The sequence below is a fragment of the Schistocerca nitens genome, chromosome 7, assembly GCF_023898315.1.
Source record: "Schistocerca nitens isolate TAMUIC-IGC-003100 chromosome 7, iqSchNite1.1, whole genome shotgun sequence".
Lineage (NCBI taxonomy): Eukaryota > Metazoa > Arthropoda > Insecta > Orthoptera > Acrididae > Schistocerca > Schistocerca nitens.
This window is the reverse complement of record NC_064620.1, coordinates 405,348,862-405,375,814: the sequence shown is the minus strand read 5'-3', so window position 1 is coordinate 405,375,814 and position 26,953 is coordinate 405,348,862. Positions and strand designations below refer to the sequence as shown.

General features: G+C 39.2%; 1 protein-coding gene across 4 annotated transcripts in view; it reads left to right on the top strand.

Annotated features, from left to right (window-relative positions):
* Nucleotides 1-26,953, top strand: part of LOC126194977 (ATP-binding cassette sub-family G member 1-like) — an 803,933-nt gene that overhangs the window by 418,373 nt on the left and 358,607 nt on the right. For 3 of the 4 annotated variants that reach the window (XM_049933384.1, XM_049933383.1, XM_049933386.1), the window contains 2 exons: nt 24,365-24,434; nt 24,552-24,687. The gene's annotated coding sequence lies outside the window, so the exon portion shown is untranslated. Of the gene's footprint in view, nt 1-15,020; nt 15,036-24,364; nt 24,435-24,551; nt 24,688-26,953 lie in introns of those variants that run through there. The other variant, XM_049933387.1, reaches the window with a different exon arrangement.

The following is a 26,953-nucleotide window of genomic DNA, read 5'->3' as shown; positions in this document are numbered from 1 at the left end:
CTAAGAATATGTAAGATTCATCCCTCGCCTCACATAATTTTGCTCTACACATTGTGAATAAATCGAATACACTACCGGTCTAGGAAGATCAACACTTTTTCGTCTATCCTGGGCTGCCCACAAATCAGTCCGTACTCACCAAACTCCGCTGAATAGAAATCCTTCCCGCACAAAAATCCTAATCACTTCCACTCCTGTATCTTTGGTGTCTTCCTCCAACAAGACAACTTGTTATGGACTCGACTAATGTTTGAAGTAGTGCTGAAGGGAATTGACACCATGAATCATGCAGAGCTGCCCATAAAGAGTACAAGGGGTGTAGATCTCTTCCGAACAACACGTTCAAGGCATCCCAGATATGCTCAATAATGTTCATATCTGGGGAGTTTGGAGGCCAGTGGAAGTGTTTAAACCCAGAAGAGTGTTCCTGGAGCCACTCTGAAGCAGTTCTGGAATTGCCCAAGTCCGTCGGAATGGACATGCATGGATGCAGGTGAGCAGACAGGATGCTTACGTACATGTGACCTGTCAGAGTCGTATCTAGATGTAACCGGGGTCCCATATCACTCCAACTGCACACACCCCACACCATTAGAGAGCCTCCACCATCTTCAACAGTCCCGTGCTGACATGCAGGGTCCATGGATTCATGAGGTTGTCTCCATACCCGTACACTTCCATCCGCTATATACATTTTGAAACGAGACACGTTCGACCAGGCAACATGTTTCCAGTCATCAACAGTCGAATGTCGGTGTTGACGGACCCAGGCGAGGTGTAAAAATTTTGTGTCGTCCAGTCATCAAGGATACATGAGTGGGTCTTCGGCTCCGGAAACCCAACTCGATGATGTTTCGTTGAATGGTTTGAATGCTGACACTTGTCGATGGTCCAGCATTGAAATCTGCAGCAATCTGCGGAAGGATTGCACTTCTGTCACGTTGAACGATTCTCTTCAGTCGCCGTTGGTCCCGTTCTTACCGGATCTTTTTCCGGCCACAGCGATGTTGGAGATTTGATGTATTACCGGATTCGTGATATTCACGATATGCTCGTGAAATGGTCGCTACCTTTGAGATGCTGTGTCCCATCGCTAGAGCGTCTACTACAACACCACGTTCAAACTCGCTTATCTTGATAACCTGCAATTGTAGCGGCAGTAACCGATATAACAAATGCGCCATACACTTGTTGTCTTATAAAGGCATTACCGACCGCAGCGCGGTATTCTGTCTTTTTACATATATCTGTATGTGAATACGCATGCCTACACCAGTTTCTTTGGAGCTTCAGTGTAAATGATTATCGGATGCAAACTGTTAGTGGGGCTGTAGTTAAATCTGAAAGGAAAGTAGCTCTTTCCAAACTGAAGTAACTAATGTTTAATCTATTCTCTACTTGCGTATTTAATGATAACAATGAACAGACACGTTTCAAGATATAGAACGAACCTGACTACCGGTTGGACGTGTGGCGTGTGACCAGAGAAGCACTAATGTTTTTGGTGAGGAGAGGATAAGAGTTAATGACCCCCATGGCAGCGCCACCCCAGCCCCCCCCCCCCACTCCCTGGGATCCCCGCTTGGTCATGACCCCCTTATGTATCAACTCCTGCATCGGTAAACCCCCGCGAGAAGGAAAGCCGGGGAGACGGCCGCACCCAAATTCAGCTCGGCGCGTGCCCTTGGCTGCCACCTTGACCACCATCGGCGGCGGGCTAAAACACTTGTCCTCTCCTGTCCTGTCCTTCCCCGTCCGGCGGACCGGCTGCTATTTCCGCAACGCAGCGCGGCCCGGTCGTCGACAGGCCCGGTTCCTGGCCACGTGGAGCCAGCCACTCCCAGACACCGGCGTCTTCCATCTCGCACCGCGCGTCACGTACAGCCGGCTCTGCACTTGCAGCTGAGTGCCGTCACGAGTGGAAGCGCCTTTTGCCTCGCCGTTACAAATCAGTTTTTAACTCCGCAAGCCACTACCCTTGGCGACTACATTTCCAAACTCCCTCAGAATGTTTGTTTTCATCGGAAACCACAACAAACACGTTTAACTATGTGTACTGAATATTTTGTGCAGGAGTTGATCCAAATTTCGATTGTGGGCTGGGGAGGTGCGGGAAGGTCTTAACGCTAACCCAAGAATGGGGAGATTGGGGCCGGGGTGGGGGAATCCATGCGGATAACCAAAGGGAGGATTATGTGGGCCGGCCCGTGTGGCCGAGCGGTTCTAGGCGCTTCAGTCTGGAACCGCGCTCCTGCAACGGTCGCAAGTTCGAATCCTGCCTCGGGCATGGATATGTGGGCATGGATGTGTGTATTGTCCTTAGGTTAGTTAGGTTTAAGTAGTTCTAAGTCTAGGGAACTTATGACCTCAGATGTTAAGTCCCACAGTGCTCAGAGCCATTTGAAGCATTTTTTGGGGATTGTGTGGACCAAATAACAATGTACTAAAACCGTTTTGCACCCATCCTACAAAACTGACACAGCTCGGAATTCTTCGTTTTTGAGTTTTAGTATGACAGAGTTGAAGAAACCTTTTGACCAGTCATCAGAAGTGTGTCTCTATAATTTCATAATTTGACCGTTAGAGAACAGCTACGTCACATTCATTGCCTGGAGTGGGAACGTGCTCATAACAATAAGAGCGTAGTAGCGTTAGTTGAACAGTGAGTTCCATAGCGAAAAGATCATTGTTAAGAAGTTCAGAACGGAGTTATTTTGAGATGCGTTGTTCTTTTGGATTGCAGTCACAAAAAAATCAGCGTGATAATTTTATTTGTGTCACTTTAGCTGATGAAAGTAAGATTAGAAAGGTTAAATAATATGGAGTGTCCAAATTTGAATTTCAGCGGATATCGAGTTACGTCAGTTTCAATGAATAACTGAAATGTCCCATTTCTGTGCTTTGGCCATAAAAAGTTCCTAAATGTCTGATTTAACCATTTTTAGCTCTCCAAATAATCAAGATACTTTCGATTATACTGTGAGTTTTCTTATTTGCGATGGTGTATTGTTGATATTTTGAGTAGCTTCACTTTGAATAATTAGTTTCAATCTTTCCTACTTTTGTCGGTTTTGAAGAAGTGCATTAGGATATTCTGAGTTGTCATTTTCTAAGAATATCTACATCTACATGTCTACTCTCCAAATCACAACTAACTGCATCGCAGAGGGTTCATCTAACCACGTTCACACTAATTCTCTATTATTGCACTCTCAACAGCACGTGGAAGAAAAGAAATAGTACCTACATCTCTCCGTGAGTGTTCGTAAATGTAATTTCTAGGTATTTAGCTGAATTTACGGCCTTTAGATTAGACTGATCCATCATGTAACCGAAGTTTTTTTTTTTAACCAACAGGGCCTTTTTTACATGTTTCCCTTTGACTTTTTATCGTACCATACCTCTTTATCAATTATTACCCATATGATAAATGGAATTTCAATTACAGTGTAATATGTGTAGAGACTGGTTGACATATTCTTCCAACTGATGTGTGTAACATTGTTGATGTATTTTACACATGTTTTAGTTTGACTTTTGAATTTTCATCTCTATTATAAATGGAATTTAAATTATATTTTGTGATTGCATAGACTTTGGACGACGTTGTTTTACGTAATGTGCAACAGTTTATATGTTTTTACAAATATGTGTTTTACTCTGATTTTTTATTATACCATATTTCATTATTAATTTTTATCTGTATAATAAATGAAATTTCAGTTACATTTTGTGACTGTATAGACATTGGATGATATAGTCTTATAACTAAGGTGTAATATTTTAGGTGGGACTATAATAAGCATGGCCTCCACCTCAACAGGAAAGAGAAGGGGAAATTGTCTGGGCTAATAGCAAATAACTTAAGAGGAGCACTGTCTCAAGTGGTAAAGCACCAGTGGTTACTAGTGACAGATCAGCAGTTTATTTAGGGTAGAGAGGGAAGAAACAAAAGATGTTCAGAGACAGTCTGAAAATTACATTCACATTGATCAAACAGGCAGCTAGAAAGCAAATTTTAATGTACATAATACATGCAGACAGGTTCTGATTGAAACTGGAGATACTAAAAATTGGCAGGAAAATTAGGTTCATCCAGTTGTAATTCAGCCAGTGCACAAAATCAGTTATCGTTATTGCATCAGAGTATCCAAGAACTAAGGGTTAAACTTAATGAGTTGCATTGAAATATTGCATTGAAATATTGAAGCAAATAATCCAGAAATCGAAGCAGCTTTGTTATGAGAAAAAGATAATTACATCAAGCAACAAAATAAAAACTGTATGGGATATAGTGAAGACAGGGACAGGTGAGGCCAAAAAGGAAGAGGAACAGGTAGCTCTAAAAATAAATGAGACTTTGGTAATAAGTGCATGTAGTGTTGCAAACCTCTTAAACAAGTACTTCATTTCTGTTACTGACAGCTTGGGGTTATTAGGTTCAGTGAACAGTGCAATGAAGTATCTGGGACCAGTCTTTAAAAATAACTTCAGTAAAATGGAAATGACACTCACGTCTCCAAAAGAAGTAGCATCCATCATAAAATCCTTAAAATCTGAGTATTCCAGTGGGTACAATAACATATCAATGAAGTTAATCAAAGAGTGCTCATGTGAGTTGAGTTCTATCTTAAATTATTTGTGTTATCAGTCTTTTATCAGCAGAACATTTCCAGATTGGCTAAAATATGCAGAAGTTAAGCCTCTTCACAAGAATGGGGATAAAGAGATACCATCAAACTATCGACCAATTTCACTTTTTCTGGTTTTCTCAAAAATATTTGAAAGGTTGTGTTAAAGCGTCTCCTTAAGCATCTGACTTCAAATAATATATTTTCCAAGTCACAGTTTTGATTTTTTAAGGGTTCTCATATAGAGGAATCTATTTACACTTACAGTCAGAATGTACTTAATTCATTAGATAATAAATTAGAGGCTACTGGCATTTTCTGTGACCTATCAAAAGCCTTTGACTGTGTGAAACACGGCATTCTATTAAGTAAATTAGAATATTATGGTGTCATCGGCAATGCTGTGAAGTGGTTTGAGTCTAATCTATCTAACAGAAAACAATGGGTGTCGTTGCAAAGTACCTGTGCACAAGCAGTCAGTCCTCACCTGGCTAGGAATTAATTACATGTGGTGTTCCTCAAGGTTACATCTTGCATTTTCTTGTGTACATTAATGACCTCTCATCTGTTACAATGCCAGATGCTAAGTTTGTTTTGTTTACAGATGGTACAAACATTGCAATAAGCAGCAAGTCAAATACAAATTTAGAAATAGCTGCTAATCAAATTTTCACTGACATTAATAAATGGTTTAAAGCTAATTCACTGTCATTAAACTTTGAGAAGACCCACTGTATGGAGTTCAGAGCCTGTAAGAGATTTCCTTCCAGCTTGTATAGCATATGAAGACATGCAGATCAAAGAGGTTGAGAGTGTTAAATTTCTGGGATTACAACTTGATAATAAATTCAGTTGGGAAGGGCATACCACATAATTGCTTAAGCGCCTAAACAAGTCTGTATTTGCAGTGAGAATGGTGTCAGATGTAAGAGATATAAATATAAAAACACTTGCATACTTCGGTTAATTTCATTCTACTATGTCACATGGGATAATATTCCAGGGCAAATCATCAAACCGAGCAAACGTTTTTATTGTGCAAAAGTGTGTGATAATCATTTGTGGTATAAATTCAAGAACATCATGTAGAAACCTGTTCAAGGAACTTTATATTCTAACCACTGCTTCTCAGCATATTTATTCCTTGATGAAATTGTTGCAAGTGATACGTCTCTATTTCCTACCAATAGCTCAATATGTAGCATCAATACTAGGAATAAGAACAATCTACATGGAGACCTAAAATCACTTACCTTGGTTCAAAAAGGGGTCCAATATTCAGGAACACACATTTTCAATAAATTGCCAGCAACAATTAAAAACTTGGTTTCAGATAAAGCATGGTTTGAACAGAGTTTGAAAGACTTTTTGATAGGCAACTCCTTGTACTCTATAGACGAATATCTTAACAGAGACTGTGAAGCCAACTTAAATAAAAACGTCTGTTAGGTTTTAGTTTTGACAGCACTTGGTCACAACAGTCAAGATTAGGTTTTTGTGTATGGTAAATTTAGTAATTAATGTTTCTTTGTGACTTTTTTATAGGCAACTCCTTGTACTCTATAGACGAATATCTTAACAGAGACTGTGAAGCCAACTTAAATAAAAACGTCTGTTAGGTTTTAGTTTTGACAGCACTTGGTCACAACAGTCAAGATTAGGTTTTTGTGTATGGTAAATTTAGTAATTAATGTTTCAGTCTGACAGTGTTTCAATTCTGTAAATATTAGCTGTTTCACTTTACCTCATTGTATTCACCTATTTCGATAATCTCCTGACAAATGATGAGGGTAGTAAGTATTATATTCAAAAGTTTTATGTTACGCTTTCTGACATGTTCCACACCCAAGAGAATAATGTCATTTTTTGGGTCTATGGAACAAAAACTAAATCTAATCTAATCTAATCTGTAAACTACATTTCTTCTCCAACAAGGTTAGTTTGTAGCATAAGCATAAAATTTTATATGTTTTAAATCTATATATTCTACAATCCTTTTGTTTTCCTTCAATCCTAAAAACTATATTTCCTTAAAATTAATTTATTTTAATGTGTATTTTCGTCAGATATGACTTCACTGATTGTAATTTCCTGGGCTGCTCTGTAGCTTGTGTTTTAAGTGCTGACATTTTTTGACTGGATTGTAAAACACTGTATATTATTACTTCATCAATTATGTTACTCTTTTACTTTATATGTTACTTATTTTTCATATAGTATCAATCAGTGTAGCATATTTCAATTTTGTAATCTTTTTACCACAGAATTGTTCAAGGTCAACTTCTTTTGAATTGTGAAGACTGTCATCTGTGACTTTGAAGTTCTTTGACCTGTATTGCTATACATCACATGTTTTCCTTTTGTCAATGTGCAATCGTGTTGTAATTTTGCTACGATTTTTCATTTTTATTGGCAATTACGGTTTTCAGTAGCAACGTATGTCAAAGCATGTATGACATGTGATAACCCTGCGATAATTTTTGTATTTTCATTGATTCAACGGTTTTTGTGTTTTCATTTTATTTCGTTTCGCATTGTGTACTTGTCCACTTGGTATGTTGTACAGCTGTCGCTGAAGATGGTTTAAGACCGGACCTGGCAGCGGAATAAATGTCAATATCAAAGACAGCACAGTGTTACCAATTTTGTAAAACTCGTACATGCAGGTGACCAGCGTTTAAACAAGATGATTAGAAATAAAACATTATAAGTAAGCATAAACTGAACATCAAAAGTGACATATGTGTATGATTTATCGTAGAAAAAGTCAGAACTCCAGATAATCGACTGCTTTATGTCAGATAAATACAATAAAAGTGACAGAACGAAAACAAAGGGCACTTCTTTGAGGCTGATATTAGAAATGACTTAAACACTATTTCATCCTGATTTTATATACGATCTCCTCAGTGCTGATAATTTTGTTTGTCTTTGTAATATTTCAATATGCCGAGCATGATTTTCCCTGCTATATGAAAAGCTTGACATTTTGCTTTGTCACTTTTGTAGCAAGAGCGCCATTTGTACCTTTACCAACATCAATTTCAAAAGACAGGACTTGAAACCCTAATCTTCCTTGAATTTCACGATTTTTTAGCCAATGTCTGGAGAATATTGCAACATAAAAATTTAGGGCCTCAGTAATGGCAAGGAATTGCACATTTTATTTGCGTGCCTGGATACACAGGCTTGCGTCCTGTTCGATTGCAGAAAATATACCAGCCAGCTAAAGGCGCCCGCTCACAGGTAGACCGTTCCTGCTGCAACAACAAATCTGACTTGTTCGCTAGTCTAGCGAAGCTGATTGAGGCTAGATCAGTGAGCTCACTACTACACGAAGCAAAGCCTCAACACGTTACGGTACAGCCACCATTGAGGTCGGAGCAATCTGTGAAATTTCAGAAGAAATACAATTGTGATTGTGGATACCATGTGACTATCTGGATTTAGTTTGTAGTTCACTGTTAGTATTCATACGTATCTACTAAACCTTCCCTGCAAAATCAATTTCGCTATTCATGATATAAACAATGAAACTCTGCAACAGCTCACGTTTTTATAAGTTCTCGTTTTTTGGTGCATAACACGATGCGTTTCGAGAATTTATACTCACGTTCAAGCCGAAGTATTTACATTGGTATTTTATGCGATGTTATCCGTGTGTTGTTCCTCTATCGCCCCGCAATCGTCTTTTTGTGATTCTACTACAATCGTAAAGCCAGAAAAATAAATTTTGTGGTTTTTTAAGTGCTAATATTGTAAAGCTAATATTGTAAAATGATATTTTCTTTGCCCGTCTGCTGACAGGTACTGTACCTCATTCATAGTGGAGAAATGCACATAAACACAAACCCCAAATCACACTGTTGATAAATCATTATGTGTTACAAATATATTAAGACAGCACGGCTTCGCAAAGAGTTTGAATGCGATCAGGAATGTTCCATTTATCGTGCACGGAACACCTCTGACTATATCCAAACTCTTTGGGAAGCCACACCGTTGTAACATCATTGTGCCATATTTCAGTTTCACTTAAACAAATAGTGTAAGTTATGATTTATGTGGATTTTTGCACAACAAAAGACGCACAGTACTTGTAAGTAGACAGACGAAAAATACTATTTTTTATCATTAGCATCTAAAAGTTCGCAAGATTTATTTTTCTGACTATTCGATTGTTATGAAATCATAAAATGACTACTGAAGGGCAATAGAATCGGAACAACATAAACGACGAACATCACATAAAACACCAATGTAAAATTAGCAACTGACATTGAGAATAAATTCTGGATATGCGTCATACTATGCATCAAAAAAAGTAACTCTTGCAATTTTTTTTTTTACTTGAACCATCAATGACATAGTTGCAGGCTTTCTAAAAACATCAGCTATCGTGAATGAAATTAAACTTTGCAATTATTCTTCACTGCTTATATTTATAATTTTCGAATCGCCGCTGAAGATGGTCCTATATTATACTTTTCAAAAATATAACCGTTGTATAAGGGATTTATTGCTTTCAGTTTTCGAGTTTAATTTCCTTGATGACGGAACCACATGACGACACAAAATGAGCAAAGCATTGACAAGAGAATGTTTTTCATAGAGTTATTTCGCCATATGGCCGATAACTCATTTGATGGTAAGCCCTTATTCTCTATACCTAACAAAGAAAGTTACGTACACGTCATTACTGTTAAACCATTGCTTTCTTCCTCATTCCAGATACTAAACTAGCTAGAAACATAATGCAAAAAACTAACATTTCTGTGAATCTCTTAACATGTTCTGTTATGTTAACAATTTGCAGACATACATTTTAGGAAAGTAAGAGATACATGAAATACAATTAATATTAACGTACTGCTGCTATGTATCTTCATACTAGGTTTAAGGCACAAATAAAGAAAATAACAGCCGTTGCACAGGGCAGCTATACTGCTAGGAGGCCAAGAGTAGACAACTTTATTATTTTGCCCATGTTTGACACGTTTAAAAATGTGTTGAATGAAATAAAATAATAAAAATAAAACAAAATGTACTGTTTACATGGTATGTTTGGTTAATTTTAGGTGACACTTTGCTGTTTACTAAATGTAACTAACATATCGAAATTGTTTTTATAGTTGGAAGGAAAGCCACAGCTCACTACAGTATGGACAAAATTGAAGTTTAAGGTATCTTATTTGAGCGCAGCGCCACGTACAAGTAGCCTGCACCGAGCGAGGAGGCGCAGTGGTTAGCACAATGGACTCTCATTGGGGAGGACGACGGTTCAGTTCCGAGTCCGGCCATCCTGACTTAGGTTGTCCGTGATTCCCCTAAATCGCTCAAGGCAAATGCCGGGATGGTTCCTTTGAAAGGGCACGGCTGACTTCCTTCCTCGTCCTTCCCTAATCCGATGAGACCGATGACCTCGCAGTTTGGTCTCTTCCCCCAAACAACCCAATCCCAACCCAAGTAGCCTGCACCTCAGAGCAGTTCGTGGAAGTAGACGCTCGTTCCTCAGTTATCGCGATTGATTGTTGTACTTATTGATGGAAGTAAATGGCGAAGAAGAAGAAGAAGCTCAAACACGTCTCATATTTTAAGACAAAGCTAAAAAAATTCCGTTGGGACACTTATTAATCGTCATCTATCAAAAGACTATGACTCATAATACGTAATACATACTGGTCATGGCCTAATTCAAAATATTTCTATAAATTCAGTTTTAATCCAGTGGGATGTCTTCATTTGAAGGAACACCTTTATTAATGCTAAGTAAATTCACTGACTGCGAATATATTGGCATTAGCTATGTTAGGAATAGACGTAACAGCTATTGGTGGCATACGAAAAATTGTGCTGAAAGGAGATTTCAATGTGAATTTACCGCGTGTAGCGATCGGTCGTGTTAACCACTTAGGCTGTCCGGCCGTGCACGTTAATGTATTTCTAATTAATTTCGGACGGCTGCCAATCGTCATTAATGACTTTTCATCCAGATGTGCTAGTAAATAATACCTATGTGTTACTTTCAGGTTGAAGATATGGATGAAAATTCCAGCACTGATGCAAAAGATGACACTCGTGCATTATACCCCTAACGGTTGTTCCTGTTGGAAGGAAAAGTTTATTTATTAGCTCACAGTCTCAGAAGAAAAAAAATAAAATAATTAAGTAGTACAATAAAATTGCTGACAGGAAAAAAACCGAAATTTTCGAAACAATGTTGCTTTATTTTCAAATGCTTCAAATGGCTCTGAGCGCTATGGGACTTAACATCTGAGGTCATCAGTCCCCTAGAACTTAGAAATACTTAAACCTAACTAACATAAGGACATCACACACATCCATGCCCGAGGCAGGATTCGAACCTGCGACCGTAGCGGACGCGCAGGGCTTTATTTTCGCCTTAAGCTAAAAGCAGTGGCAGTTCACAGCTTGCACATGTACTCAGTAATGAATTTAAAAGACTGCGTGATAAGCGTTTAACTAAAGATTTATCAAAACTTGTTTCGTTAATATTTCCTTTCATAAAAGTTTTCATTTAGTTCGTTATAGACTGACGGAAAATATCGCAACACCAACAAATAATTAATCTACATTAGTGAAATTTCAGGAACACGTTTGTTTTGTTAACATATTTAAATAACATAGCAATACAACAGGTTAATGTAAGGACGATAAAAGCAATTGCAAATGTCAAATGCTTTACATCAATAACTTTTTTAACCGTATGTTGAACGGAAGCACGTGTTGTGCATTGTGTTGTACACATGCCGGATGTCAGTTTGTTGGAGGAAGTTCCATGACTGTTGCACTTAACCCTTTCAGGGGAAGTGGTTCCGTTTGAAACCACCTACAATTTTCTCATTTTGTGGCAAAAGGGCAGTGGTTACAATTTGGGACACCATTCACCAGCCTAGTTGGTGCTGCCCTCTAGCGACTGTCACTGGAACCGCCTCAAAATCTGTAAATATTAGCAAGTAGTGAGTGGAGTTGGATAGCCATTTTTGTACGCTGTGCGCGAACGTCTTTGTTCTCAAATTGTGACTATTCTGCTGTATTAGGTAACTTTTATGCATGTATTAAATGCATAATACTGTTCTGTTTACATTAATACTATATGTACTGCAATAATATCCAAAATAATGCATTTATTTCCGTGAATGTTGTGGTGGTTCCATTTGAAACCACTGCTCCTGTAACGGCAGCATTAGTACGTGCGACGAATTTTTTTCCCCCAGTTTCACGTGATGTATTCTCACACTCTAAAGGATGAGGAAATTCTGGAGTGCCTTTCCGCAGATATTCCTTCAGATCCAGACGCACAGATTGACACTAGCAGTGACAGTGAAAATGATGTGCTAACTGAAGATAGTGATCTGGATTTGCGAATGAAAACACCTGTTTTATCTCAAATTATTTTGGAAAGTGACAGTGAGGACCATTTTGACATTGACAGTGATGATAGTTTCAGCACTAATGAAGATTTGCCAATGTCTTCCATTGCGAATTTTTCATGGAGAAAGGGCGTTAGTGCAATGAACTTTGCCGCAAATTTTTCAGAGGAAACTGGTGTACGAGGAAAACTTAAAAATGACAGTGAATGTATGCAACCAGTACATTTTTTTGTGTCTGTTTTGTGATACTAAGTTAGAACACACAGTTTTCCAGTCTAACCTGTACGCAACACAGAAAGGTGGCAATTTCAGGCCTCTTTCTAAAGCAGAACTAGAAGTATTTTTGGCTATAAACATTCTAATGGGAATCAAGAAACCTTGTTATTATCGTGATTGCTGGTCATCCCATAAGGAACTTCGAGATGAGTACATTTCCTCACTAATGTCGGTAAAAAGGTTTAGCTGGATTTTGACACATATTCACATCAATGACAACGCTGTTATGCCTTCAAGGGAGAGCAGAAATTATGACAAATTATATAAAATCCGTCCACTAATCAATCAGTTACTGATAAACTTCGAAGAATTCTATGCACCTACTAAGGAGCAAGCTAAAGATGAATGCATCGTGAAGTTCAAAGGACGAATCACGTTCAAACAATATATTCCCCAATAGCCAATCAATAGGGGACACAAAATCTGGGTCAGAGCTGATAAGTTTGGATATATTTGTGATTTTCCGATATATACTGGAAAAGTTGAAGGCATAGTGGAAAACTCCTTAGGAGAGAGAACTGTGAGAGATACGTGTAAAGGCTTGGAAGGAAAGGGATACCACATATACTTTGATAATTTTTTTACCAGTGTCTCACTTTTACAGAAGCTAAAAGATGACGGACTTTTTGCCTGTGGGGTCACAATTAGATCGCACAGAAAAGGACTTCCTACGCTAAAAACAGACAAAGAGTTGCAAAGAGGAGAGTTTGACTGGTCAGTTTGTTCTGATGGCATTGCCTGCATCAAATGGAAAGACAAATGTGTAGTCATGTTGCTATCTACAATTGATTCGCCTGTATGTGTTGAAGAAGTCAGCTGTAAAGAAAAGGATGGAAAAATCACAAAGGTACCTTGCCCAAAAATAGTGAAATCATATAATGCAAATACGGGATGTGTCGATAAGGCAGATATGATGAACAGTTTTTATGCAACAGACAGGAAAAAAACATCTGCCAAAACATGGAACCTCAAGGCGCTGTGTGCACTGCAGCACAAAGAAAGAACCCCACAGAAGCAGATGGACATATAGTCACTGCCAGGTAGCCTTATGCTTATCTGCAGAAAGGAATTGCTTTTTACTGTATCATCAAAAGTGATGACATTTAGTGGGCAGTGGCTCCATTTGAAACCACCCTTTATGTGTTCGGTTTATGTATATTTCATTTAATTTTTACATTTTTCTGTCTTACTGTACGAAAATTAATACAATAAAAACAAGGAAAAATTAAAAATTAATTTTTTATTTATTTTGCCCCTGGAAGGGTTAAGTGGTCGATACAGGAACTGTTAATGCTGTTTGTTGGTGACTCTGGAGTTGACGTACGATGATATCCCATATGTGCTCGATTGGAGACACACCTGGTGATCGAGCAGGCCAAGTCTGTAGAGCATGTTACGTTACAACAACGGTATGCAGGTGAGCGTTATGCTGTTGGAAAAAAACCCTGCAATGCTGTTCGTGGTCGGCAGCACAACACATCGAATCACCAGACTGACGTTCAAATCTGCACTCAGGGTGTGCGGGTTAACCGTGAGAGTGCTCCTCCTGTACGAAATCGCACCCAGTCCATAACTCCAGGTGTAGCTCCAGAGTGTCTAGCACACATACAGGTTCGTTGCAGGCCCTCAGCTGGCCTTCTCCTAACCAATACATGGCCATTAGTGGCAGCGAAGCAGAACCAGATTTCATCAGAAAACACAACAGACCTCCACCCTGCCCTCCAACGAGCTCTCGTACGACACCAGCGAAGTCGCAAATGGCGGTTGTTTGGGGTCAGTGGAATGCCCGCTACAGGACGCATGGCTCGGAGCTGTCCTTGAAGTAACCAATTTGTGACAGTTCGTTGTGTCACTGTGGTACCAGCTGCTGCTCAAATTGTCGATGTAGTGCGATGCGCCAGAGCCAACGCCGAACACGATGGTCTTCTCTTTCGGTAGTGTCACGTGGCCGTCCGGTACTCGGTCTTTGGCTGTACATTCTCATGGCCACCGCTGCCAGCAATCATGTACAGTGGCTTCATTCCTGCCAAGCCTATCTACAGCATCTCAGAAGGAACAAGCAGCTTCTCGTAACCCTATTACACGACCTCATTCGAATTCATTGAGTTACAGATAACGGCGTCTTTGTCGCCTTAAAGGCGTTCTTGACTGAATTCAACTCACCGTGTCTAATATCAAAGGTAACTAGCCCTCACGATCGTTACAGCGTGTACTTAAATCAGGCCTGATTTGCATCCTCATAGTGGCGCCACTCTTATGTGACTGGAGCTTCGACCATAAATATAACAGACTGGCTCTGACGTCATTTTCGTGGCTCCAACATCTCTGGGCTAAAGTCACGTGAATGTTGGCAAAACATGGTTGTTTCGTGTTGCACTTATGGCTGTACTCAGCGTTTTGTCGGGGGAAATGGCATTACATTTCACGTGTGTTTCTATGATAGTGCAGATGCGTTTATTGAAATCTGCTGAAGTGACTTTTATATGTTTTTTACACTTGAAATAGAGTATCACGTAAATTAAAGTGTTGAAAGTGATGCCTGTAAAGTCAGACTCACATTTTAGAAAGTGATAATTCGGTTACAGAAGTAGGTATAACTGTTTCTCGTTCCTACTCACAGGTTCCCTAAGGATGAAAACCGAAGGCAGCTTTGGATACAGGCCCTGAAACGGAAAAACTTTAAGCCATCTGCATATACGCACCTTTTTGTATTTACAAGTGAGATTATAACAAGGTAAGAGCTCCTATAGTCGACACATGAAGAGAATTTTTTTCTACCTTCTAATACTATTAAATAAATGTAGGCTCCTAAATTATTTTCTGAAAATTCAAAGTCTCACCTTTCATCTAAAATATCACTTTTTTTAAAACTGATAGTTTAAACTTTTGTAATAATAGTAGGAACTGAACCTTTGAAGTGCATCTAAAATTGATATCTAAAATGGACCTGCTCCTAAAGTCGGCAATTTTGGCACCTATAGTTGACATAATTCCCATATCCCATTTTCTTTTATAAGTGACTAGAGCTCAAAACGCGGCGAATCCAATATTTAAAGCTTTGACACGAGCCCACTCTTACTGTTTAAAAGAATTTTAACGACATTTTACTTTAATTGATAGTTTACAGTAATTTCGTCCCGCTGCCCACCAGAGGGGCGTTCGATGTATTTGTTAGATTTTATAAATGGTACTGTGAACAAATCCTGGTCAAACGTAGTTCTGACATAATTTTTCGCAAATAAAAAAGTAATTTTTGTTGGAAGCGTTTGGCAGTCAATTGAGAAATGTGGGTAAAATACGATACAAACATTGGATGGCAGACCGCTGATTTGAAATCCCGCCACGTTGGAGCCACACCAGCCCTATAGCTTCTGCACAGCAAGTCCAGTCTAATAGTATCTATGGTCGAAGGACTGGAGCGAAATTTGAATAGAAAGCATCTCAGATGTAGACAAACGCCTAAGAACTTTCGTTTACGGGGCACAACTCCTTCTTGGTGGGGCAGTTTTTTTTTTTTTCGTCAGTGTATTACTTCCTTTTCGTAAGAATGCCCATTTCCAGCTGCAGTAGTAAGTAGCTATCTTTTCACGTTTACTCGGCTTCTGAAAGGCGTCTGACGCAACGCTTGACTTCATACAAATCGAAGGAGCGGTCCTCTGGTTTCCTTTCTGTATATTGCGTATTCTGAGCTATTACGTTGCGTTGGCGCCTTTTCTGTGTCACAAATACTAACACGCCAGACCGTACAGCATGCAGCACCTTCAGGCCGCGTTACTTAATAACTCGGCAGGAACAGCTCGCTGCCTGCGCCTGCGCTCCCCCCACGTCTCGCCAAGCCTGCTGTGACCTTGACCGCCATCCGCCCGCCCCCCCACTCCGTGTTCGTCGGACTGACGCTTTGCGAGTCTGGCAGCCGCGCTGTAACAACAAAGCCCACAGCGCGCTTCTCCCGCCTCTTTACTGTTGCTTTGCGATGTCCGTGGAACGTGTGTAAAAAACTTATCTTATTTTCGGTTTAACCAATCATACAACGTGATGATATACTGGGTTCATCATAAGAATAATCTTGATGTAAACATTGCACAATGTATTCGTTTGCGTTTGCTGAAATATCATTGGGTTTTGTTTCACGTGGAGGTGGGGCGGAAGCCAAGCAGTCTCGAGTACGAAGTACGATGATAAGGATACGTTATGTTGTGCGTTACGGGCACATTGACTGAGCGATAATACAGGATAAGAGCTTTACCGGCGCTTTCGACTTCGAGAGCACTGGACAGCCAGCTGGTGCAACTAACCTGCAGTGGCGTTAACAGTTGCAGTTAGGACGTAGAAAGAGACAAGGGAAGAAACAATATAGCTTCGAACGTCATTTGATTTTTAAACAGAATGAAATTATATTCGGCAAAGCTCTGGAAATACGGCAATGCGCTTTTTCGGGGAGCAGACGGAAAACATGATGTGCTGCCGGACTTAGCTAACGTATCGTAATTAAGAACCAGAGCGAGAAAATTCTTAACTTAAACGTGGGGTAATCGTTCTGCGTGAGCTATATATGACGCAAAAGCATATTGCAGTGAGTTCATCGTATAGTTAAATATTGAAGCCACTGAAGGAGTTACTTAGTCAGTAGTCTGGTAGTCTCTGAATTCCTTCCGTGTTCGAATCTGAGAAATTCATTTCAATACTAGAACAGTCATCTGCTACGTTGGTAAAGAGCTGATCAACAACGGAATCCACGAAGTCCAAGCGCAACTTAGTTATTTATTTATTTTTTATAATGCACTGTCCTGCATTCCGCCAGCGTTCGGCATTGACGATTGGCAAAGCTTTGTGCACAAGTTCCAGTACGTCTGGTAGCTTAAATGTCATGTTATTTCTCGTAACAAATCCCTTAATTTGGCTCCAGATCAATTTTATTGTGTTCAGATTGTAGTTGTGCGATAGAAACTGTAAAAATGCAGCATTTATGCGGTGTGCTCGATGTGAAAATTATTGTTTTCCATGTTTCCATGACGCTTATCACTTTGGCTCTGTGAGACTACATCTGTAGTATAAAGCTGTGGACATGATCCAGTCCAAATACAGTGTTCGATTTTTCACTTTTGCCCCTTTATTTACAATCTTTTATAAAATATCGATAATAGAATATACTTTTGCAATGAAAACTGCAGTTATAATTAGAAACTAGAAGACGTGCATTTTTCATAGAAAAAATATAAGATATTTGCTAATCAGGATAAATCTGGTGAATTTCATATTTAAATGATTTATGTATTCAAACTGAACAAAAACAAAAAAATCGATAAAGAAACCAAAACGAAATTCTAACCGCGACCCTTGGAACATACGATTGCGACTCTCCAACGCTACCTGTTGAGCCGCGGGTCTCGTTTACAAAATGTCGTAAGTACATAGGGTTCCTCGGAAAACTTCAAAGTCGATTTTCTCTGTAAACTTGTGAAAAATATTTTAAGAACAAGCTGTTTCTCGCCATTTTTAACGGTGTTTGAAGCGCTTGTTCCACAATGGAGCAGGAAACAGCGTCAACCATTTTCACACTGCGACAATCAGACCTCAGCAATGCGGAGCCTACGACTGTACACTGATTTTCAAACAAAAACTTCATAGCTAACGTATGATTAAAGAACGTTGATGGCTGTTACTACATCAGAATTTCTAGGAAACGTTAGCGACAGCCCCGGACATTTGCTTAAGCCCCGCCCATTTACCCCCCTCCACACCTCCACGCCACACCAACCAAGAGCGCATCAATATGATCTTTGGTAGTTCTCGTCGCTGTCGTGTTTTTGTTCGTCGTTTTTTGTTTCACCGCGGTTGTTCATACTAGCAGTGTTGTGCTGTTAGTACTTCTTAGCAGTTTGTGTTATACTGTCAAAATGAAACATAGATATGCACTCTCAATAAAGTTATCATACACAAGGTACCTAATCTTGACTGTTGTGGCCAACTGCTGTGAAAACTGATATCTAACAGACATTAAAGTACGATAAGATTTGTTGGAATGACACAGACGAAATTATGTACATATGTTTAACAATAGGCAGCTCAAATGCTCTCAAACACTGAAGAAGAACTCAAAGTAATCTCGTGTCTGCTATAACCAAGCAGTCATAATAGTTCACAAGTAAAATTCACCCATTACACAGGCAAATATTAATGAAGAATGTCACTGTATAAATATCTGACGCATTTTTACATTATCCCACTCTTATATTCTTTAGGCTTAATGAGGTAAACAGAAACAAACCAAGACATCGACTTTGCCTTGTTTATGCACAACATTGACATTAGACAATCGAGATAATGGACAGCATCCTTGGCGATACTACTAATTAATATTTCCCAACAGAATTTCTTACACTACGCGAGGTGACGCAAATTTGCACTCACTGCAGTTAACAAATATCATATTTTTTTATATAGTGCAGATGAAAGCTCATGAAATAAAAAAGACAGTGTGGATACCATTTTTATTTTTCTTTCTTATTGATGATTTTTCAACTCGCATATTCAATGAACATATTTCTAATTCTTTTCACAATGGTACCAGAAAAACTGTATTTCGTACTAACTACTGATTTTCTCCCTTGTTATGACTGGCATATCTGTGATACGAACAACTTAGATGTTGGAACATGCGGCAGACCATGGGCGAAGCTTAGGATATGGATTGGTGTGGAGGGGGGTGATTGGGCGGAACTTGTGCACCGTCCGGGGCTGTCGCTAACGTTACGTAGAATTTCTGAATTTCATGTACAGTAACGTGGTAATAAGAGCCCTGAAATGTAGTTAAGAAGGATCTACTTCAAAGAGCGTATCACCAGTGCGTGTACTACGGCAGCAGACCGATCGCTGCGTTTGTGTTTATTTACGACAGGGTAATTATCATGATGGACGAAGTATAGCATCAACAGTCTTTCACAAAAGCTTTCGCCAGGGAGAGGGGACATGAGGGGCCACATGCCCTCTGGATGCCCTTGGATGGGTGGCCGTCGGGGTCTCCCGAGTGCTGTTGGCTAGTGGGATGCCCGCAGCCCTTCTGAGGCCAATTTAGGAGCTGCTTGATTGAGAAGTAGCGGCACCGGTCACGATAACTTACAGCGGCCGGGAGACCACATGCCCCTCCATATCCGCAACCAGTAACGCCTATCGGCTGTGGATGACACGGCGGTCGGTCGATACTGTTATGCCCTCCGAGGCCTGTTTGCATGGAATATAGTTTAATCTGCGAACGGGTAGTGTTACAAAGTTTCGGCCGCTTCAAATCGCATAGAAATTTTCTAGTCATAAGTCGATAGTCCAGAAATATAACTATGCGAATATACAGATTTTCTGTACACAGAGAATGAGAAAATAAGATAGCACATTGTTGCGTGTACAATTTTTGTTTAAAATTATGTATGCAGAGAAACAGTACACAAATTTAAGAATTCATTCTCATTCAAAAGTTATAAGTTGACATCTAAACTTTCAACATGTTTGCAACATAACGTTTCCTTTTATCACTCACTGTTCTCGAAAGAAAATTTACTACTCTTTAAGAAGATTTCACGGCCACCTCTGTTTTGTCGATTGTCTAATGTACTCCTCGGAACCGAATATCCGTCTCTCTCTCTCGCCTGATTATCATTCCAAGAAATCTGACTTTTGTATGGCTTCCTTCTTATTAATTTCATCCCATTTACGTCGTGTCTTCTCGATCTTTGCCCGTTAAAGAAAAAAGAAAACTCTCTGTTTTGTCCGCTACAACCCTAAATTGCTTTGTTCGATGTCACTCGAACGTAACACTGTGATAGGTGAACATTCCCATTGTCACTACGTGTGATACACATTGTTGTACCCTACAATATGTACAAAAACAGCTAAAGATACAATTAGAAGTAACATTACTTACTTGCAAACAAACACAACACTGCAAAGTTAAATTCGTACACCGAAAAACTCACTACCTACAGTTACTTCTTACCATTCAGAAGCGCACTGTTGTTTTGATGCAAAAATTGCGCGAGTGGTTTTGTTCCTCCATAGTTAAAACTGCAGTGGCTTCCGCCTGCTTAGCTAAGTGGTTACGGGCTTACTTATCATGCAGCGGTTGCGGGTTCGGTTCTCTGCTCGGGGACTGGGTGTTGTGTTGTCCTCATCAATATCTCATCATTTACCGACGCGCAAGTCACCCAATGTGGCATCACCTCAAATAACACTTGCACCCGGCGGCCAACCTACCCCGAATGGGACCTCCCGAGCATGGGGGCTATGTAAGTAGGCTTTTTAGGGTTTTATGTTGGTAACGCCACGTAGCGCACTGTATGTAAATCATGACTATGCTGTGTGCAGTCTGTGGCTAGTTGGCATTGTTGGAATATTCGATAGTGTAGTGGCTGTTTAGGTTTTTATGTTGGCAACGCCATGTAGCGCTCCATGAAAATCACTGTGTGTGCTGTGTGCAGTCTGTGGCTGGTTGGTATTGATGGAATATTCGCTAGTGTAGTGTTGGGCAGTTGGATGTGAACAGTGCATAGCGTTGAGCAGTTGGAGGTGAGCCGCCAGCAGTGGTGGATGTGGGGAGAGAGATGCCAGAGTTTTGAGCGGACGATCTGGACGTGTGTGCGTCAGAAAAATGAAATTTGTTTAATTGGGTGTCATATATATAATGACTTTTGAACGCTATTGTGGTAAATACATAGTTTATTCTCTATTAAAATCTTTCATTTGCTAACTATGCCTATCAGTAGTTAGTGCTTTCAGTGGACTCTTTTATTTAGCTGGCAGTATTGGCGCTCGCTGTATTGCAGTAGTTAGAGTAACGAAGATTTTTGTATGGTAAGTGATTCATGAAAGGTATAGGTTATTGTTAGTCAGGGCCATGCTTTTGTAGGGATTATTGGAAGTCAGATTGCGTTGCGCTATAAACATTGTGTGTTAGTTTAGCGATGATCAGAATAAGTAAAGAGAAAACTGTTTGAGTACGTTGAGTTTTGTTCAGCTGTTTGAAAATCAAATAACGTAGAAGTTTACCAGCACAGTCAAATGGTTCAAATTGCTCTGAGCACTATGGGTCCCCTAGAGCTTAGAACTACTTAAACCTAACTAACCTAAGGACATCACACACATCCATGCCCGAGGCAGGATTCGAACCTGCGACCGCAGCGGTCGCGCGGTTCCAGCACAGTCATTTATAATTTTTCAAAGGGGACGTTTCAACTTTAACCGGCGATATGTAATTATGTGACGCTCTGTTATAACAAATCATAGCAAGAACGACGTACTTTTAAAAAATTTACATGTATCGTTGCTTTATACGGCATACTTTCATAACACGCAAGTTATGATACGAAAGCTGTCAACTAATAAATCTAATATGGCGACTCCCAAGGTCCTCACCTCGAACGCTCTAACACGAAAGAAAGTGGAGATCAGTTCCTGCTGTTACTGATAGTGCATGAAGTGTCGAGAACTGAGTCGCCTATCGTGCAACCGTACGTTCACTCCACATGTCCGAGGCGCAGATGTGATATTATTATGTTCGATACACTGTTTGGGTCAGCGAAAATAATCCGATTTCGTCCAGATGTCGGGTGTTCTCGAAGTCTTTGTCCGGGTCGGTAATTTAAGTGATGCCGGGCCTTGATGTTACTAGTACTAGAGCTTAGAAATGGTGTTTTCCGAACTGTTCCGTGTCTCTGTCCTCTACTAACATGACCTTGTCCCTTGCTTTTTTCTGTTTCAATGGCATTTATTTCATCGATTAACTTTTAAGCAATTGCGTCGAATTAAGCAACAGATAATCCGTGGATACCGCTGTCATGAAAAGTGTTACTGTGACTAAGAAACAAAGCCATACTCATGTGCGTGGTTCAGTTTGTTTTTAAAATTGCTCTTATTTGTTTATCCTGTACCTCGAAATCATAAGAGATATGGTCGAATGTTTTTAATGACATCACAATTGTCATTATTCCCTGCCGTAGTCAAGGTGTGTTCATGAGCAGTAGAAGTCGTCTTTGTTCCTATTAAATATTAGAAATTGTACGAATGCTGCTATTGCTTCCAGGTTCTAGCCCCTCTTCTTTCGTATCACTCTTGTGTTGACTCGACAACATGGGCCATAAAACTCACATTTCAGTGTAGATGGGATTACCTGTGCTTCCATCTTTCCTCTTTCCTTGTAAAACTCCGACGATGCGTAGTTGGTCAAACTTTTTCCTTGAGGTGACGTGATGGATTAAGCTAAGGGTCAGAAAAAAGCATTCTGGCATAATCTAGGGATTGGGGGTGTTCAAATTTTGCAGGACAGACTTTATTCTGCGCAAAAGGCTGATAAAAGTCGTAGAGTTACCTTGCAGAGTTGAAACTGTTAATTTTCTTGGATTGTCTGCAGCTACTGGTCAAATATGTTTAGTAATAAAATACTTTTTAAAATACAGGCGTTTCTTCATTGTTACTTTCGCTTAGACTGGCTCGTCCAATGTGTCGATCGGTGAAATGCGCTGGAAACAACGTTGGCCCCAATGTTGGTACGACACCGTTGCTTGTCGGTACTTGACCAAGCATCGAAGGACGTTGGGCCAATATCAATACCCCGACCTCATTGGCGTCAACGTCGTTTGTTTTCTGTCTTTGCCATTTTGAAACCAAATTTGCTTTTTTGTTCGTTCGTTGTCGTCGTATTTACTTTCTAGCAGAGTTCTTCGAAATACCGCAGAAACAGTGGAGCAATGTTATTAACACTCAAAACCACAAATGCACCGGCCGTGATTGTGCGTCAGGCTCGTTTACGGTTCCTCTAGTCTACACGAATTCAATTCAATGTTGGCTCCAATGTGTAAGTGACTTGGTATTGTTGTGCCGTCATCTGTGTTCTTTTATGTCTTTGTTCCAGATTTTGTACTTGGTTTTCTGCTTTAATGGTACATGCGTTTTTTTTGTTCTATCAGCAGATAGTCTTCTGCAATGATTTTTAAATTAACAATTTTGCTGGTGTGACCATTTGCCCCAGCAAGCATATAAATATTCCGTTTTTAAATTGAAACGCCATTTTTTTCCTTACAGCATTTATTAATGTTCCACATGCGTTTTGCCTTTCTAGGTTAAGGCTTCTTCAGTGGATTTAATCTCGAGTAATACAATTTTGTTCTTAGGTGAAATACTTGTAAATTAAAAAACTATCTTCAGCATAATCCTTGCTTTAATGAGTTATTACTTACACTGACACTTATTCGTTTGTTGGTCCGAAATCTGCGTTTTAGGTTTTATGACAACATTCAACTACCTATCTGCAGTTCTAGCCACAAACGCAAGTTTGTCGTGTGTGTGTGTGTGTGTGTGTGTGTGTGTGTGTGTGTGTGAGAGAGAGAGAGAGAGAGAGAGAGCGAGAGAGAGAGAGAGCAGGAAAGAACAGTCGTTTGGTTGGCAACACTCACTTAAACAAAAGAGGAAAGAGTGACAATGTGAACTAACACGACATTAATCGCTCACAGTTCTCGGTAAGAAAAATCTGCAATTCTTGACAGTTCAGAAGTGATGTTCCACAGTAGTTACTTTACAAAATATGAAAACTGTAAAACAAACAAAAAAATTGTCGATATTGCGTTTCTAACCTATGACCAGTTAAGAGAAAATGTAGATTTCCACCTGAACAACGAATAACTTCGAGTATTAATTTGTTGATTTAAAAATTGTGACGTCAACTCTGTAAAACTGTGTTATTCCTGATTAAATGCACTGAAGCAGCGTTAACATAAAAGGCGAAACACATCTTGAATACAAATAAATATAGATTGCAGAAGTAAAAATTTCAATTTAAAAACGAATATTTTCCTTTAATTTAATCTGTTTCTTCATTCTTGCTGACGTGCATATGTATCAATTTTTGTAATCGAAAATCGGTTTCGATGGTTATCTGTTTCTTACTTTTTGCAGTGCAAGTGTTAATGACGTGTTTCACTGTGTAGAAAGCGGTGTTATAGCTTGTTAATGCTCAGTTAGTGTCCAGCTTGCTTCCGTAATAATTTGCATTGCGTAATTGTGCAACTCTCTTGTTTGCAGGAGACGGAGGTTTGCGCATCATCATGAGTGAGAACAATTAATATCTCCCGAGGTTGTACACAAATTTCTGGTGAGTTGCCTTATTCATATTTTAATTATGAACATTATGTCTCTAAATATAATGAAATTAAAGCATACAAATTCTTGAAAAACTGATGTACTTGCTTTGGATTTCTTGTCACTTTAGTGCTGTCAGCGGAGAACTACTCGAACGGCGCCAAAATATTTCTTGAAATCGTGTTGGACTGGGATCTGAACCACGGTCTTTCCAACTATAGCTATAGTGTCTCAACTACTGCACGGACCCGGTTGCCAGCCATAAGGTACTGACTTGCAATCAGTGCACTCTTAACACCACTCTTACTCTAAATGTACAAACTGTGTGCTAGATTCGCTGGGTTCCACCTGAATAACTAGGTGAAATATACAAATTAAACAAGAAACTCAGTTCAGCATTTTTTTCCCATTAGAAGTATCGTCATTACGCCGCTCTTAAGATTATTTATGGATTATTTAGAATATTTTAGTCCTTGTTATCTTGTGGAATTATGAATGGGTAAATGCAACTGAGTAATGAAGTAGGTAAAAAAGGTAGAGCTGTCATCAACATGAAGATTGGTTTGAAACCACACTTTGATATACTACCCATTGTGCTATAAGTGGTGATATGCCGTGGCCTTGATCCGAACACTGAATTCAGTTAGTTGTTTTGTGTATATGGAACCACATTATATGGAAGCATTATTCGCATTAACAAACATTGTCAATGCTGAAAATAGTGATCAGTGACAAAAATCCTAGGAGTGAAGGAAGATCGAACCCAAGACCTTTGAATTTGTTGTCTGGCACTTTTACACCGGTCTGTACTTAATAAAAAAGAACTTAGCATATTCAGAAGAAATGGGAAGTGTGAATGTTGGTCGAAGTATATTACCAAAATTTTGTAGCGCCCTCTACAAAAGTGTTGGAATGTATTTATTCTCTAGTAGTTCGTGTTGCTAATGAATGAACTACAAATGATGTATGATTGCGCAATCACAAAAAGGCAAAAATAGTTCTCATTTAAATTTCGCTATTTTGTCTACGCTTCGGAATAAGGTTATGTGTTCTTGGGCGAAAGTCTTCTACATGTTTGCATCAGAAATAAAACAAGAAACTGAGGACTCCCCGTAAGTTTGAAAGAAAATTTAAAAAAAAGCCTCCCATATATTACACTCCTGTAAATAATCTGATTTATCTAGGCTGAAGAGGCCTGTTAGCTGTGTGACTTAGGAGTAATGGTCATTGTTGTCGTGATTTAATTTTTAACATAAAAATGTAGATAACTGTCATTCTTTCATAAATATCACTCTGTTCCATAAAGTATTAAATTTAACGGTATAGTCATTATTCTTTCAAAAAAAGATGATAAAAATTTGAGAACTCTTTTTAAGTTGATTATCATTTCACATCTACAAGCTACTGGTTTACAGAATATAACGTTACAAAATCGTTAACACCTAGCAGCCAGCATCCTGGAGAATCTGAAGATCTTACAGATATTAGTTGCGCGTGTTATTTGTTTCTACCGCTCCTAGGCATTGTAAGCATATTTGTGTCCATGTTCCACGCACTGTAGAGATTTTCTCCATTGAGTTTAAACAGAATCATTATTAATAAAATGAAAGTCAACGTTGAGTACCAAAGAAATTTGCTTTAGAGAGCCAGAATGTATGAAATTCGTAAAAATTGTCATTCGGAAGGACCACTGCGTGTGTTGGGTCTGGTGCAAGTAGCGCAATCGAGGGCCCTAGCGGTCACGTGACATCTCCCTCGCTCGTGTGGTGCAATCTTCGTCTTAACCGAAAAATTTACGAAATCGTTGTTAAGGATTCGATCGCAGCTTAATATTTGTTACAAGCAAGTCTATAGGTATGAATACTGCTCGATTCATTTGCAGCAGTTTAAGCTGTGCTCTGCTTAACACACCTTCGAAAGTCGCAAGTTTAACCTGTACTATTCTTAGTTTCCTACCTAACTAACCTCGGAAATGGCAACTTATTTGGAGAAAACTGATTATGAAAAAAACTATCAAAAATTTGTGACAAGGAGAATAAATGTCATTGTTGATTGTGTCACTGGCAGCAATCTCATCTTTTGTTTATTAATCGGACTGAAGTCTTAAAATGGAGGAAACTCGTTAGGGAGAGAGCACACTGTTATATATATATATATATATATATATATATATATATATATATATATATATATATATATAATATCGAATATTGCAGAACATGCTACTATTAAATGAATAGTGAATTTTCAGAATGTGTTACAAACGCAAAGATGAAAAAACAATCATCGTATATGTAGGTTCCAACAAACTTGCTATAATTCCGCAACGACCGTCTAACGCTCATATACATAGTGGTGCTTGCAAACTGTTCATTGTAAATTTTCTAACGACTTTTGTAGACGATGTGTCATTAACTGTCATTTAATTACAACAAATCGCACCTAGAGTGATTAATCTTCATTGCGCCTTTGCCTTAAAACGGCATACTGTCATTACACGCAAGTTATAATACGAAAACAACCGAAATATGA